This window comes from Vigna unguiculata, chromosome 3 (assembly GCF_037176805.1).
Source record: "Vigna unguiculata cultivar grain cowpea cultivar isolate G323 ecotype 2 chromosome 3, ASM3717680v1, whole genome shotgun sequence".
Taxonomy (NCBI): domain Eukaryota; kingdom Viridiplantae; phylum Streptophyta; class Magnoliopsida; order Fabales; family Fabaceae; genus Vigna; species Vigna unguiculata.
Window position 1 is genome coordinate 36,999,785 of NC_140794.1, and position 17,212 is coordinate 37,016,996.

Sequence of the window (17,212 nt, forward strand, 5' to 3'; positions counted from 1 at the left end):
ACAATTACCCCACGAACCTTCCTTAAACCACAAATTCCCGATTTTCCAACCATAAAAGTCTTACTTCACTGTTTCATTCAATCACCCGCCCTATGATGTGAAATAAATCACCATTTGACATTAAAACACCCTTTACCGATTAAACTTAGTTTTCCCCCCGATAAATAACAACCCAGATCATAGAAAACATCAATTTCGAGCCATTTTGCTCGCGTCGCCTGGTGGTCTGCTCTCTACTGCCAGGCGCTGCATACAACCCATAAAAAGTGACTGAAATGCTATGTGTCGCCTGGCGGCTGGGACTGTGCCGCCAGGCAGTTCCTCCTCCAGGAACCCAAAAATGCACAAAATGGTATGAGCTGCCTGGTGGCTATGTAAAGCCCGCCAGGCGGTTTATGGAAAATTTCTAGAAATCAGAAAATCACAGATAAAACAGTAATCATACATTCAAATTGTCATGCTTTTCATGTACTTATGTGAACAAATAAAGAAATTGGAGTCCAGCTCCCTTAACTTGATTTCCTTGCTATTTTCCTTGAGAAATCCAAAGTTCTTCTTTAAGGCAACAAAAGTCTAGCACTTTCACCAATTGGCTCTTATGCTTCCTCACACAGCACCAAACATTCTGAACTCACTCTCTCCATGTGCAAAACAAAAATGAACCACTAAACTCTCTCCTTCTCTCTCAAAATCCAATTAATGGTGTGTTAATTACCCTTAATTACACTAAAACGAAAATATCATAAAAAGGCACATAATTTCTATTCATGATTACTTATGGTATGCTTTTCCAACCACCCTTGGCTGTCCACTACACTAGGGTTTTCTCCAACCTTTCATATTCAAGCCGAAAACTCATTTTAGCAAAAATAAAGTTTAATTTAAGTTCCCCAAGACTTGAACCCACAACCATGAAATTGCCAAATTAATGCCCAACCATTCAACCACTTCATATTTCATGCCAACTAATAAAATTCAAATATTATATTCTTAATTGACATGCACAATCAAATTATTAAAACAATGATAATTGAATAACACATAATTGCTATACTTAGGACTTGAACCCAAGTCCTCTCACATAATTAAAGTACTCTCAACCATTTGAGCTAGTACTTTTCCACATCATACTAATCAGAATTTAATGTCATAAATGCTCTTCCCACCTGCTTTTATTAATTATTTATTTATTTAATTAATTAAATTCCGCGGGTCTTACAACGTGTCATGATGGTAAGCTGCCACATGGCACGATGGTAAACTGACACATGACAGTTTTAAATTTTTTGAAAAAAAAATTAAATTTTTTAAATAAAAATTATTTTTTTAATTAAAAATTTCATGGCTTGACACGTGTCATGTACGGACACAGTGTTAACTCCAACTTAACGAAGATGACCAAATTGAATCTTTTTATATAATTGCGGTACTAAATTGAGCAAACCAGAAGTATGGGAACCAAATTAAACTTAACCAAAAAATTGAGGTACCAAATCGGTAATTATACCTATATTTAAATACTTAGTTATTTTATTATAAAAAAATTAAACTTAATTTCATGGTTTGTCATTTTACATATATGATTATCAATAACATCATCATTAAAAAGATAGAGTTTTACATTTTTACTTTTATCTCTAATATATTATTGAATTTTAAGAATTTGATATGATCATAACTAACTAAAAGATAAAGAATATATATTATGAGTAACAGTGTGTTTATAATTATCTTTTATTCTCTTACTAATTTTAACATACGAATGTCATTTGAATTGGAATCTCTAATAAAATATCTTTTTGTCCTAACTTTCGTTAAGTTTTATCAAATTAGTTCTAATTTTGCTTTTTGCTCAAATAGGTTTCAATTTTCGTCAATTTTGTTCAATTTGATTCTTTTTTTACTAACACTGTTTAAATCATTAACGACCATGAATAGTGACGGTCACGTGTCACTTTGTGATTTTTTTTATTCTTTTAATGTCCACGTGTTAACCTAGTAGCGTGCCACATGTTAAAGTCAATGTTTTATATTATATTGAACAAAAATAACAAATATAGGGACTAAATTGAATATAAAACATTGACTCTAACACGTGACACGCGACTGGATTGACACGTGGATATTAAAAAAGAATAAAAAATTAAAACAACCACGAAGTGACACGTGGTAGTCATTGTTCATGGTCGTTAATGATTTAAACGGTGTTAGCAAAAAAGGACCAAATTGAACAAAATTGACGAAAATTAGGACCTATTTGAGCATAAAAAAAATTAGGACTTATTTGACAAAACTTGAGAATATTGGGACCAAAAAGGTATTTTAACCTTGATATTACTATGCTCAAAGACATTCAATTTTCAATGATGAAACATCATTTAATTATTAAGGCTGGTCCTGGATTAGTCTTTAAAATCAGGTCTAGATCTGATACAAAAGATTAAATTTGTAGTCTAAATATATTTTAACTATATTAATTGTACCACACCTAGCTGATCCAAACAAATAATAAAAATAAACGATCACCATATCTATACGCAAAATGAATCAAGTAGTCGGCCTAGGTCGACCTAAGCCTAACTGGCCTAAACTGCTAAAAGAGCAATCTGCCTAAGCCGCTAAGAGAATAAGACGACATGCGAACAATAGCGGCATAAACCGCTAAAAGGGTAGTCGGTCTACACCGACCACTCTAAGAAATATGACGAAATCGAAGCACTCCTAAAATTCAGTAAGCCCACAATAATTAGACTAAGGGCCTAGACTGGGGCCCAGGCCCACCTATGGCCCAAACCAGGGCCCAGCCCATGGAATGGTCAGACATAATTACTAATCTATAAATATACATGGACCCCACGAATTAAAGGTACGCATTCATTACTTCCTTAATCACTAGATTTGACTTTTTGAGAGATCTCGCTGACTTGAGCTTTAGAGTCCCTTCTGCAGGTAACCCCTCCCGGATCCAAGCAGACATAAGCGACATATGTCAACCGGGAAGAGGCCTATTGAGGAGATGGCGGACCATGGGTAAGGTAATACTTGTGTCTAACTCATCTTATTTGTTCTCTGCAGGAACAATTGGTGCCCATCGTGGGGTACGAGACAGTACTTTACCACCCGCTTTCTCCAAGAATGGTTTCTACCCGCAACAGAGCAGGAGTTAACAAGCAAGTCGAAGTTGGCCCCTCAGGACCCGCTAACATCACTCCGGATATGGCCGCCATCCTAGACGGTCAAGCCAAGATGCAACAGGAGCTGGCTGACTTGAAGAAGCGCAATGCTGATGAGATGGAAGCACTGCGACAGGAAAATTCTCGCCTAAGGTGAAAGATCGAAGCCGATCCCACTCAAAAGGGAAAGGCCAAGGAAACATCTAAGGCCGCAGGGTCCCCGACTTTCCAGCCTACTGAAGAGGAAAACGAGTACAATCCTACCCCGCACACCTTCACCACCACCCAAAAACTCCCATCCTCTCAGCCCATCCTACTCACTTCCACTCCACTCTCCCCGGACACACTGCGGCTCCCACTCCCGCTGCCACCCTCCCCACCACTCATGTCCCCTACAACATGCCCACCACCCTACATACCACTCATATCCCACTCTACAACCCTCACAACCTCCCTACTACCCACATCCCTCCTCATAACTTCACCTCCACTTTTCCCACCCTCGTCCACCACCCAAACCTCCTCACCCGCTTCCATCCCACCAACTCAGACGTCGTCACCTTTTCACCGACTTCATCGCCAACACCCCCTCCCCACCCAGTGGGAACCCTTCACTCTGGAGCGTTACACTAGTGAAATCGACTCCGACGAACACCTCAAAGTCTACATCACCCACGTCGCCCTCTACACTTTCCACGACGTAGTCTTTTGCAAAGCCTTTCCTACCACCCTCAAAGGCCCCGCCCTCGAATGGTTCACCACCCTCCCACCATACTTTATTGATAGCTTCGACACCCTCTCACACATGTTTACCACTCACTTCGCTGGCAGCCGCCCGTATCAAACTAATACCATATCACTCCTCGGCGTCAAGCAAGAACAAGGCGAGACGCTCTGGGCATTTATCGATCGCTTCAGCAAGGCTACCCTTCGCACCCCACACCTCAATCAAGAGATGATACTCTAGTGCATGGCCCTCACTCTTCAACCCGGCCTCTTCGCCAACAACGTCTACCTCCACCCACCTGCCTCGATGCATGAATTGAAGTTGCAGGCCGCCGATTACGTCCGTATGGAGGAAATGCAAACCCTCAATACAAAATTTTGCAATGATTACGCACCATCTACCGCCAACCCCACCCCACAACCTCCCCGTCCTGATCCGAGACCATGAGAACCCCAACAACCCCACTTCACCAGATACGCTCCCCTAAATGTTCCCAGATCCCGTCTCCTTGATGAGGCTTTACAGGCCGACCTCATCCCACCACCACGTAAGACGACCACTCCCCCCAACGCAGACATGACTAAATACTGCCGCTATCACCGAAACCATGGCCATACTACAGAGGACTGTAAAGCACTCCAGGATAAAATTGAAGAACTGGTGCGTGCTGGCCACTTTCGCCGCTTTGTCCGCAGAGAAGACCACTCCTCTCGATCCCATCATCCTCCTCGTCCCGACCACCGACGCCCTCCTCGTGACTCTTGCCACGATAAACACCCACACCAACCCGCAAACCATGACCCCCAACCGGCTCGAACCGACGTCACCCTTGCTGACCCTCCCTTACGCGGCACTATCAACACCATTTTCGGTGGTTTCGCTAGTGGAGGCTCTACCTCATCCGCCAGAAAGAGACACCTCCGCCATATCCAATCAATTAACCACATCACCCATTACCATCACAGATCCCGCATGCCTCCCATAACCTTTACAGACGACAACTTTCATGGCCTCGATCACCAGCAGGATGACCCTATGGTCATCACCGTTGAAATAGAAAATTACGCAGTCAAAAAGGTCCTCGTCGACCAAGGCAGTTCTGTTGACATCCTTTATTGGGCAACATACCAGAAACTTCAACTCCCAGACACCATATGATGAAACAATTTATGGCTTTTCTGGGGAAAAAGTTTCCACCCGCGGCTACATTGACCTCCATACCGTCTTCCGTGATGGAGCCCAAACCAAGGCCATTCCTATCCGCTTCCTCATCGTCGACGCACCTACATCCTATAACGTCCTCCTCGGCCTCCCTTCACTCAACACACTGGGAGCTGTTGTTTCCACAACCCATCTGGCCATGAAGTTTCCCTCCCCATCGGGTGACATCCTCACCATATATGGCGATCAACGCCTTGCACGCGAGTGCTACATGGCCAGCCTACGCCCACAGCTCCCTATCCTGCAAACTAATCACAAAGAGCGACCACCCGGCTTTGAGATCGCTTTATCTGGTGACGACCTAGACCCTAGAGTGGGCCGGGATGTCCGCCTTGAACCTGTTGAAGAAACCACCCCCTGGAGCCCCCTAATAGCTGCACCATCAAACTTGGTACTGGGCTCGAATCTGAACAACATGACATCATAACACCCACCATTGTCGACAACTCGGACCTCTTCGCTTGGTCAGCTGCTGACCTACCTGGAGTTGACCCTCAAGTGGCATCCCACAAGTTATCCATTTACAAGGAGGCCCGATATGTCTCCCAGAAAAAAAACGCAAACTTGGCGAGGAGCGACACCTAGCGGCCAAGGCCGAGGCTTATAAACTACTAAGCGCGGGGTTTATCGAAGAAGCCCACTATACCACTTGGCTATCTAATGTGGTCTTGGTCAAGAAAGCCAATGACAAGTGGTGAATGTGTGTTGATTATACCGATCTCAACAAAGCCTGTCCTAGAGATGCCTACCCATTACCCAATATTGACCGACTCGTCGACGGTGCCGCCGGTAATAAGGTCCTCAGTTTTCTTGACGCATACTCCGGTTACAACCAAATTCCCATGGCCGCATCCGAAATGAACAAAACTGCTTTCATGATAGACGACACCAATTACTTCTACAAAGTCATGTCGTTTGGTCTTAAAAACGCAGGAGCAACCTACCAACGACTGATGGATAAAGTCTTCAGCCACTTAATGGGTAAATGTGTCGAAGTGTACATTGAAAACATGGTTGTCAAATTCCCTAGCCATCACCAGCACGCTCAAGACTTATCGACAGTCTTCTCTGCATTAAGGCAATACAACCTCCGCCTCAACCCCGATAAATACGTTTTCGGTGTCGATCGTGGCAAGTTCCTTGGATTCATACTCACCCAACGCAACATAGAGGCTAACCCTGAAAAGTGCAACGTCATCATCGAGATGCGAAGCCCAACTAGCATCAAAGAAGTACAACGCCTCATAGGCCGCCTTACGGTCATTTCCCGCTTCCTTCCCAAACTAGCCGAACAAACCCAACTCGTCATACAACTGTTCAAAAAATCCGCCAAGTTCACGTGGAATGATGATTGTGAACAAATATTCCAAAAGCTAAAAATCACCCTCACCTCACCACCTATCCTCCACAAACCGGATACTCATCAACCACTACTAGTCTATATCACCGCTACAGATCCCACCGTCAGCACCGCGCTGGTCCAAGATGTAAGCGGCACCCAACATCCAGTTTACTTCGTTAGCAGAACCCTGTAAGACCCCGAAACCAGATACCAGATGGTGGAAAAGTTGACCCTATCCCTGGTACACGCAGCCCGCCGCCTATGCCCATACTTCCAAAATCATAACATCATCGTCAAAACCGACTATCCAATTCAGAAGATACTGCAGAAACCAGACCTGGCAGGACGAATGTCATCCTGGGCCTTTGAGTTATCCGAATTCAACATTTGTTACGAACCTCACGGTCCCATCAAAGCTTAATGCCTCCTAGACTTTGTCAACGATCTCTAATAAACACCCACAGAAGACCAATGGACACTTTATGTTGATAGTTCTTCAAATCCAAAGGGGGCAGGTGCTAGCATCGTGTTAGAAGGCCCCAACGATATCCTCATCGAAAATTCCCTCCACTTCGCCTTCAAGACATCTAACAACCAAGTTGAATACAAAGCCATCCTCGCCGGCTTATCCCTAGCTCGCGATGTTGGCGTCAAGTCGTTAACATGCAAAATCGATTCCAAGCTTACTATAGGCCATCTAAACGATGAGTTCCAGATCAAAGACCCCACCCTCTTACAATATTACCATCTAGTCTGAAAAGTCGTCCAGTCCACCTTCGAACAAGCCTGCATCCAACACATTCCTAGATCCGAAAACGTCAAAGCCGACATATTATCCAAACTAGCCAGCACCAAAGTAAAAAGTCGCCACCGATCACTATTGCAGCAAACACTGTCTGCTCCTTCCATCACAAATACTTGCCACAACCTAACCCAAAACCAAGCCGACAACTGGACAACCCCTTACATCCAGTACCTCCAAACCGGTAACCTTCCACCTAACACTGACAAAACTTGGATAACTAAAGCCGCCAGGTATACGATGATAGGCGACGACCTGTACAAACGCGAATACGGCCAACCACTTCTCAAATGCGTCACTACAAAACAAGCCTAGTACATCATTAAAGAATTACACGAAGGCATATGCGGCTATCATTCTGGCGCACGCACCATGACTACCAGGATCCTTCTTGCCGGTTACTTCTGGCCGACCATGGAAGAAGACTGTCAAGAATTCGTCAAAAAATGAAAACCATGCCAGAAACATGGCAATCTCATTCACTAGAAACAAGAACAACTTCATTCTATACTATCCCCATGGCCGTTCGCAAAATAGGGAATGGACATCCTTGGCCCCTTCTCCCCCGGCAAAGGCCAGGTAAAATTCTTGATAGTAGCCGTCGACTACTTTACCAAATGGATAGAGGCCAAACCACTAGCCACAATTATAGCCCAGCAAGTCCAACAATTTTTTTTGAAGGATATTATATGCCGATATGGTGTCCCACATACAATCATCACCGAAAATGGCCGATAGTTTATAGACAAAGAACTTGCTAAATTCTACACCAATCTAGGCATCAAACACTTAACCAGCTCTATTAAACACCCACAAATCAACGGACAGGCCGAGGCAACAAACAAGGTTATACTAGTGGAGCTACAGAAGCGGTTGGACAATGCCAAAGGCCGATGGCCAGAAGAACTAGTAGAAGTGCTATGGGCTTACAGGTGTACCCCTCAATCAGCAACAAACGAGTTTCCATTCAGCCTAGTATACGGCGTAGACACCATGATACCCGTTGAAATTGGTGAACCATCCCTACGCCGAGAACTCTATGATTCAACCCAAAATCATCAAAACATGACCACCCACCTTGACCTCCTACCCGAGTTAAGAGAAAAAGCTCAAATACGCAACTTAGTTGCCAAACAGAGAGCGGCCAAAAAGTATAACGTAAACCTATGCCCGAGATCGTTCGCAAAAGGGGACTTAGTTTGGAGAATGGCCAGCAGTGCAAGAAAGAAGGATGGCAAGTTCTCCACGAATTGGGACGGCCCATACCGAATACGTGAAGACATTCGAGGAGGAGCATATCGGCTGGAACAATTGCCTGGGGAAGAAATACCCAATACATGGAATGTGTCCCTCTCAAGTTTTACTTTAGTTAAAAACATGTATTGTATCGCACCAAACACTTGTAACCTTGGGTGTACTCTTTTTCCTCACCTGGTCTTTTTTCCCTAAGGAGGGTTTTGGCCGGGGAGGTTTTAAAGAGGCACCCCAGATTTCATGAATAAACAAAGGGTTCTCAAACCTCACGACTAGTCCTCACTTCGCTTCTCGAACACTTTTAAGTTCCCCACCCTTACCACAAGTAAGTGGCTTGGGTCTAACACCCTTAACTTGATGTTAATTCGTTTAAGTTCCCCAACCTTACCACAAGTAAGCAGCCTGGGTCGAACACCCTTAACTTGAATATTAATTCGCTTAAGTTCCCCACCCTTACCACAAGTAAGCGGCCTGGGTCAAACACCCTTAACTTGATGATTAATTCGTTTAAGTTCCCCACCCTTACCACAAGTAAGCAGCCTGGGTTGCACACCCTTAACTTGACGGCCTGGGTCGAAAACCCTCAATAAATAATCGCGTTCATTACATACATCAAACACCCACTCACAAGCAGACAAAACCATTAACACACAAGTAATCGGCATCAAACAAACAAGATGTAACATACACAAAACATTCATATTAGCACAAAAGTAAGTAGTGTACGAATTATTACAAACTTAGAATCATTAAGCAAATTAGAAATATTAAAATAACGATTCTAAGCCTTCTCCTGCTCGGCACCCTTCGTCACCACTCCATCACCACCCATGTCGGCATTCTCCGCCCCCTTCCCCCATCCCCTTCGGGACTAGATTCAGCCTCGTCCATAAGAATGCCATCAATCACGTCCTTATTTACATAAAACCTTGCGTCATTAATATCAACATTCTCATAGAAAAAGGCCGCTTGCTGCACACCCTTCTGAAACTCGTTGATATGCTCTTGGATAATGCAACTCTTTAGATCCTCCATTTCCACCTCCAACCCGGCATGTTTTTCCTTTATCTCATCATAGTCTGCCTCAAGATCTGCAATCCGGCCCTTTAACTTTTCTTCTGAGTCCAGGCATCGCACCTTCCATGTAGCCAGCGTTTTCCTTTCCTCTTCCCACTCCTCCTTCTCCTTCTTCCAGGCTTCCTTTTCCTCTGCATGCTTGTCCACCTTCTCCTGAAGTTCGTCAACCTTCGTCCAGCTCCCCTCCTTCAGCTCTCTCTAATACAAAGATCCCACACATCGGCTCAATATTAACGTCTTGTTGCTGAATTCAACCATAGCCTTCACCAAAGCGTTCGACTCCATATTATCAATTGAGTCTATCAGCGATTCTGGCATGTTGATCTCGATGTCCTTCCGCACAATAGTCTTTAGAAGCTCAATCAGTCCAGCTTCCAGTCTATTCCCTCCACTTGATGATCCCGGCCCCATCAAGATGGCCTGCACCTTCTTCACGTCTTTTCCTTTGCCAGGTCTGGCCAGAAACTCCGCCTTTCTCTTAGTTCCACCGTGCACATGCACGTCTACCAACGATTCCTACAGGTTGGGAACCTCAGTACTTATGAGCGACTCTAGCCTTTGCCGCTTTCTCCTTTTGTAGAGTTTGGAAAAGTGTCAAGTTCTTCTTGCCTATCTATGCCATATGTCCTGCAACACACAACACACAAACCATCAGAATGCTCGAACATAAAATAATGCTCAAAATTATAGAAAGATACCTTCAATATCTATAATCGGTGAACCAAATTATACACCCTAACTAAGCCCTTAGTGGGCATCTTATCGCTAAACTGCATCAAGGTATCCACCACCTCCTTCTCGGCCACCGACAAATCCTCCCTCGAAATCACCTTATACCTCCAAGGGTTGCCGGTCCAGAAAAAACGAAAACTTAGTATTACCATCAACTGTATAAAAATGTGACCTACCAGCTTGCTTTACCACCACCTTGAAGAACCCATATTTGAAGTGTTTAAAGGACTGGGTGAAAGCAACTAGTCCATTGAAACCAGACCGACTTATGAGCGACAACCACGTCATTGGACTTTTCGGCCTCGTAACAAAAAAGTACAAGAACGCTCACGGAGACGGCTGCAAATATAACGCCATGCACAGCAACCGGAACGCTTGCAAGTAGGCCCAACTATTCGGATGCAACTAAGTAGGAGCAACATTCAACAACCGCAGCACTCCCATGGTGAACTCATCAAATGGTAGCCGAATGTGCAGTGAGGAGAAATGACACATGTACATATAGAAAAACTCTTCGCCAGCTCCTTCTCGACAATGGCAGACAGATTCCACAACGGTTACCCTCTCCGAAACCACTATGTCTCTCCGAGCACCTTTCTCAAAAATTGGCGTACAGTTCAACCACAATTTTAGCAACCGCGACCACCGAAACAATGACTGTTGTGTTCGCACGTTTGCTGCTACCCATTCGTACCTGGCCTTTGTCGGCCAACTGCTTTTTGCCAACTCCTCAGGTGGATCTTCTCTAATCTCAACTACCCTCTCTATGGGGATCCTCCTTACGTTCCCTATTTCCTCCCTATCGCTACTATCGGCTCAACTACTCCCGCTACCTCTAGACCTCTCACTACTCGAACTCGACAACGAAACCCTATCACTACTGCTAGACATACCTGATTCTTTTTAGGATGACGGAGGAGGTAAGAAAGATATCAGACAACTCTAATGCACACGAAGTAGCTGATCCCAGATTTTTTGCAAATGAAACAATATGGGTGCACTACCAACAACATCTTCATTTATAGACATGAATCTCAAACGTCACAACTCCTTCCCGCCAAAAGTCACAACTCATTCCAATCGTCACAAGGTACACCAAAACTCATGAAGCATATAAATGATGGCGCAAAACCTCTCTAAGATTAGACTTTTAACACCCCTTCACCTGCCACAAACCCCTTCACCTGCCACATATCCCTTAACGCTTTTAGCCTTAACATTATTCATCACACTTAAAGGCTGGGGGACTGGTGTACCACACCTAGCCGGCCTCACTAGCACATTAGCACATATCCTCCTTCACCGCCATACTTATATCGGCAAAGGCTGGGGGACTGGTGTACCACACCTAGTTGATCCAAACAAATAATAATAATAAACGATCACCATATCTATACGCAAAATGAATCAAGTAGCCGGCCTAGGTCAACCTAAGCCTAACCAGCCTAAACTGCTAAAAGAGCAATCTGCCTAAGCCGCTAAGAGAATAGCTAGCCTAAGATGACATGCGAACAATAGCGGCATAAGCCGCTAAAAAGGTAGTCGGTCTACACCGACCACTCTAAGAAATATGACGAAATCGAAGCACTCCTAAAATTTAGTAAGCCCACAATAATCAGACTAAGGGCCTGGACTAGGGCCCATGCCTACCTATGGCCCAAACCAGGGCCCAACCCATGGAATGGTCAGACATAATTAATAATCTATAAATATACATGGACCCCACGAATTAAAGGTACACATTCATTACTTCCTTAATCACTAGATTTGACTTTCTAAGAGATCTCGCTGACTTGAGCTTCGGAGTCCCTTCTGCAAGTAACCCATCCCGAGTCCAAGTAGACATAAGCGACATATGTCAACTGGGAAGAGGCCTACTGAGGAGATGGCGGACCATGGGTAAGGTAATACTGGTGTCTAACTCATCTTATTTGTTCTCTGTAGGAACAATAACTAAATTTATATTTTTTATACTTAATTTAAATTGAATTAAATCAAGACTGAATCCACTCTTCTAATTAGATTAAATTTATTGAATTGATTTAATATACCTAACTATTTAGTCTACTAGATATAGCTCGGGGTTGACTTAACTCGACCTGACTCCAGGTTGACTCATGTCAACGTAGATCTAATTCACTCGGCTCAACTTGGATGTGGATTATTTCACCTTAACATCGTCCAAACTTGACATGAGTGAACTTGAGTCTGGATTGACTTCACTTGACCTGGGTTCATGTTGACTTGGCTCCACTTGAGCTTAGGACAACTCGACTAAACTTGAGCTTAGGTCGACTTGGCTCAACCCTTCGGTGCGGGTTAACTTGGCTTGATCCTTTGGCGTAGGCCAATTGTACTCAACCTTCGGCTTGGGCAAAGTCATCTCAAACTTCGACCTAGGTTGACTTGTCTCGATCTTTGATCAGGGCCAACTATGCTCGACCATCAACCAAGGCTGATTCGGCTCGACCTTTGGCTTGACCTTTGATCGAGGGCAACTAGGCTCGACTTTCAACCGAGGTCAACTATTTTGAACCTTTGACTTAGGCAGACTCATCTCGACCTTCAATAAATATTGAATCAGCTCGACTTTCAACTTGTGCTAGATTGGCTTGACTTTTAGGTTGAAACGACTAGGCTTGACTAGAGATAAGATGAGTTTATAATATATAAATGGGTGCAAACCCCGCCTTACAAGCTAATTAGAATTAAAGTCCACTTCTTAACATAATATTAGAGCCATGGGTTAAAGTCTATCCTAGCAAGAATTTTTGTTTGTTGGGCCTATCCTATTACTTACTATTGGACCGCCATCGGACCATCCATTAATGTATAGTCTCACGCTTGGGAAGTATATGCCTCAGCATAATGGGTGTGTGTTGGAGATCTCACATCGACTAGAGATAAAACGATTCTATAATATATAAATAGGTGCAAACCTCACCTTACAAGCTAATTTTGCGTGAAGTTGAGTTAGGCTTTAGGTCCACTTCTTAATAGTTACAAACGATTAGCCAACATTACTCTATCCTTATGAATACTTATGACTATTCTAATTGTCTAGGGTTACCATCTGATGTAAAATTTTTACTGTTACAAAGTTTTCTAACTTAGAATTTCTTATTTCCAATATGACATTTGATAATAATCTTAAACTTTTATTTTGTGCAAGGATATTGATTGGTTTTTATGTTGTGTGCTTATCTTATATACGATGATGCGCTATTTTATGTAAGACCCGAGAAAAATTAAATAAATAAATAAATACTTATTTAATGAATATGAGGGAAAGAATCCCTAAATTAATTAATGAGGAGAGTTATGACAAGGAAGGATTCTAAAAGCACTTTTGGAGCTGGAATTCTACGTTAGCGGAGCTGCACCTTGTGAATTTAATTCATAATTATATATTGTGTGTAATGTATGGATACCTGCGTGCATATGTTTCTGCCAAGTTGTTGAATTCTTTTGAGTTTCTGGAATTTTCGAGAAACTGGCTGACGACTTTGAACGCCCGCCAGGCAACTTATGAGAAAATAACCCAGTTTCTAGGTTTCTGTTAAGAACCGCTTGGCGACAATGAGTGGTTGTAAGACCCGTAGAATTTAATTAAATAAATAATTAATTAATTAATAAATGCAGGAGGGCAAACAATTATGACATTAAATTATGGTTGGTATAACGTGGAAAAGTACTAGCTCATGTGGTGGAGAGTACTTTGATTGTGCAAGAGGACTTGGGTTCGAGTCCTATGTATGCTAACTTTTGATGTTATGGTTTTATTATTTAAATCTATGAAAACATGTTCTTGTATATTATGATAATTGAATTATGATTTCTAGCAAGAACTATGAATTGGTTAAATGGTTTGATATAGATTTGGTGATTGCATGGTTGTGGGTTCAAGCCTTGGAGAGCTTACATTAATTTTATCTTTTTTTGGCATTTTGGATGTGACTTGAATATGGAAAGGTGGAAAGGAAACCTAAGGGAGTTGGCAGCCAAAGGGGGCTGGAAAGGCAGCCGTAAGGGGGGAGTTGAATGGCACAATATGTCTTATTCAATGCCATTTTCGTTTTGGGTAATTAAACACTTAGTTTAGGCACACTTTAAAAAGGAAAATTAGGTTAAGGGGTAAGGTTTGACAAGTTGGGAAGCATACTAGGGAGAGAGCACAAAAATCTGAGTGTTGTGAGACTTGAGGGAAGGGTTGTGTCGCTGAATAGTGAGGAAGCAAGGAAGGTGGGTGATCACAAGGGGAACCTTACAATTGTCAAGCTTAAGCGAAGGATAACCAGGTTAGGGGAGCTGGTCTCCGCTTTTGACTTTGTTATTACCTTATTTCTCGAATAATATGTTAGTCTTGATGTATCATCATTGTTGTTCTGGTAAAATTCTGGGTTCTGGGAAATTTCTAGAAACTGCCTGGCGGGCTCTACATAGCCACCAGGCGGCTCATATGTGTGTGTGTGATTTTCTGGGTTCCTGAAGGAACCGCCTGGCGGTGAAACCCTGTACTGCCAGGCGACGCAAACTTGTCACTATAATTTCTGGGCGTTCTGTTGAACTGCTTGGCAATGATGAATTCCCGCCAAGCGATACGAGCCCGTTGAGCTCGATTTTTCTAAGTTTTTGGGGGTTTTGGAGGGAATTGATCAAGGAACTCGAGGAGGAGTGGTACTAGGGACGATTAAACTTGATTGTTTGTGTAATCCAGCGAAATGCATGGTCTGATTTGATGAAACAGTGTAATGAAATGGTTAGGGTGAGGGTATTAGCAGATTGGTAGGATTAGGATTTACAAAAGTTAATTATAATGTAACTGGTTTGTTGGAAATTAGACTATGTAGTGCAGAGTAACATTATCATCGGGTTCTTGGAGAAAATGGGTTGCGAAAGAGATAAGAGAGCCTTCAAATTTGAAGGGGATCATTACGCAGGGGCTGTGAGATTGGGAAATGCCCAGAAATCTTTGTGCCGCCTGGCGGCGCGGAGCTTGCCGCCAGGCGCTCTCGCGGCAGTGAGACTTGGGTGAGTGGTCGCGTGAAATAGTGAGGGTAGTGGCTGTATTGGAAAGCAAGTTGGAGGGTGAAGAGGAAAGACGTGAGGAGAGAGTATGGGAGGAGATTATATGATTTGGAAAGAACGGAAGGATAAGATGCAAACTACTGGAGGTGTAATGGTTGTATAGACTAAAAATTAATGTCGCACTAATGAACCTGAGGTTCGATAAATCAGAATTCTGTGTTGGGTAATAACGACTGAATGGGGAGACCTTAAAGTTAATTGATAATGCTAGCTTTGGATCCTGAGAGCAAACGTAGTTATCGAAATGGTGAGAGATATTGGCTCTAGTACTACTGTATTCATAGCTGGATAAATCAAAGGGTAACAGGGGTAGGAAATGCTTAAGGGTACGTCTCATGTGTTAAATAATAGAGTTAAACCAGATTACCCTCTTATAAGTAGGGGTAGCGAACCCAAATGGAAGTGTAGAGTTTGTGTAATGGGTTAGTTATTGGGAGTGTGTGCAAGATGATTAGAAGGAAATTACGTAATGAAGTTGGCTGAATTGAGTCATGGTGTATTCTAGTCGAGCAATCTAAAGATAGTACTGTGCAACTTACTGATATGGCGCCTGGCGGAGAGGGATATTCCGCCAGGCGAACAGAGCAACAACAGTGATGTTCAGGAGCGTTGGCGTCGGGCGGTGGCGACGAAACCGTCGGGCGGTGGCGACTAGGATCATGTGTTCTGAGGCGCTTGGCACTTGGCGGTACGCGACACCCGCCAGGCGGTCTGGAAGCTGGTAGCGCCTGCGGTACGTGTCCCCCGCCAGGGAATTTATACTGCTGCAGCTTTGAGTTTTGATTATGAATTTGTGATCTACAGTGCATCTAGTGATGCTTTAAGGGTGAGATTGCTGGTGTTCCTTGAGTTGTGGCTCGGAACGTATCCCTTGAGTTATGGCTCGGGATAGGGGTTAAGCACGTGATATTCCTCGAGTTGTGGCTCAGAATAGCATCTCTTGAGTTGTGGCTCGGGATGGCGGATGAACACGAGGAACCCTTGAGTTGTGGCTCGGGTTGGTGAGTGTTGCCGGTGTGAGTGTGCTGGTTGTGGCCAGTACGGATGGGGTCCAGATAGATTGCCCTTCTTAGTTGTTGGCTGATGAGTTTGGTAGTCTTTGGACGATACAGGCATTGTTCGTATATGGGAACTCTACCTGGTGCTGCGGTGTATGATCCATAACATGTTTTCCCGCACGTGCTCTATCGGTTGTGGCCGATAGGTATGGCAGCAAGTCACCTTGAAGTAATCCTTAGACGTTGTAGAACACGAATAATCTGATTGGGGGTCAGATGGTAGGAATTAAAGAATAGGGCAATGTGAGATATTTATGTTATGTATGGTCGCTTGTGTTTATATGATTATATTTCTGTAACTTTACATATGTGATTTAATTGTTAAGCTCACCCTATCTGCGTGTGTGTGGCGATGATCGTGTACGCGGTACACGGGAGCAGATTCTGTTGAAGTAGGTGGCTCAGGTGACGCTTAGCCGCGGAGAGAGGTTAGACTTGGGGAAATGCTTATGTTTTCTTTATTGCCTTTGAAAACAGTTGTAAACCCTGATGGGTAATTTTATAACGTTATGGTGTTGGTATTCATAGACTTTATTCGATGGTTTAATAAAGTTTTTAAATTTTCCCGCGTTTTGTGAAAATGAGGTATTATTAAATGCGCACGGTTTTAATTTATTTCTTTTATTTATTAATAAATCAGTAATATCCTGATAGGATGTTACAGTGGTCATCAGGTGACAGGCACATGTTTAGTCAGTTCTCTCTATTTTATGGGTTTTTGGGAAAATTGGTGAAAAC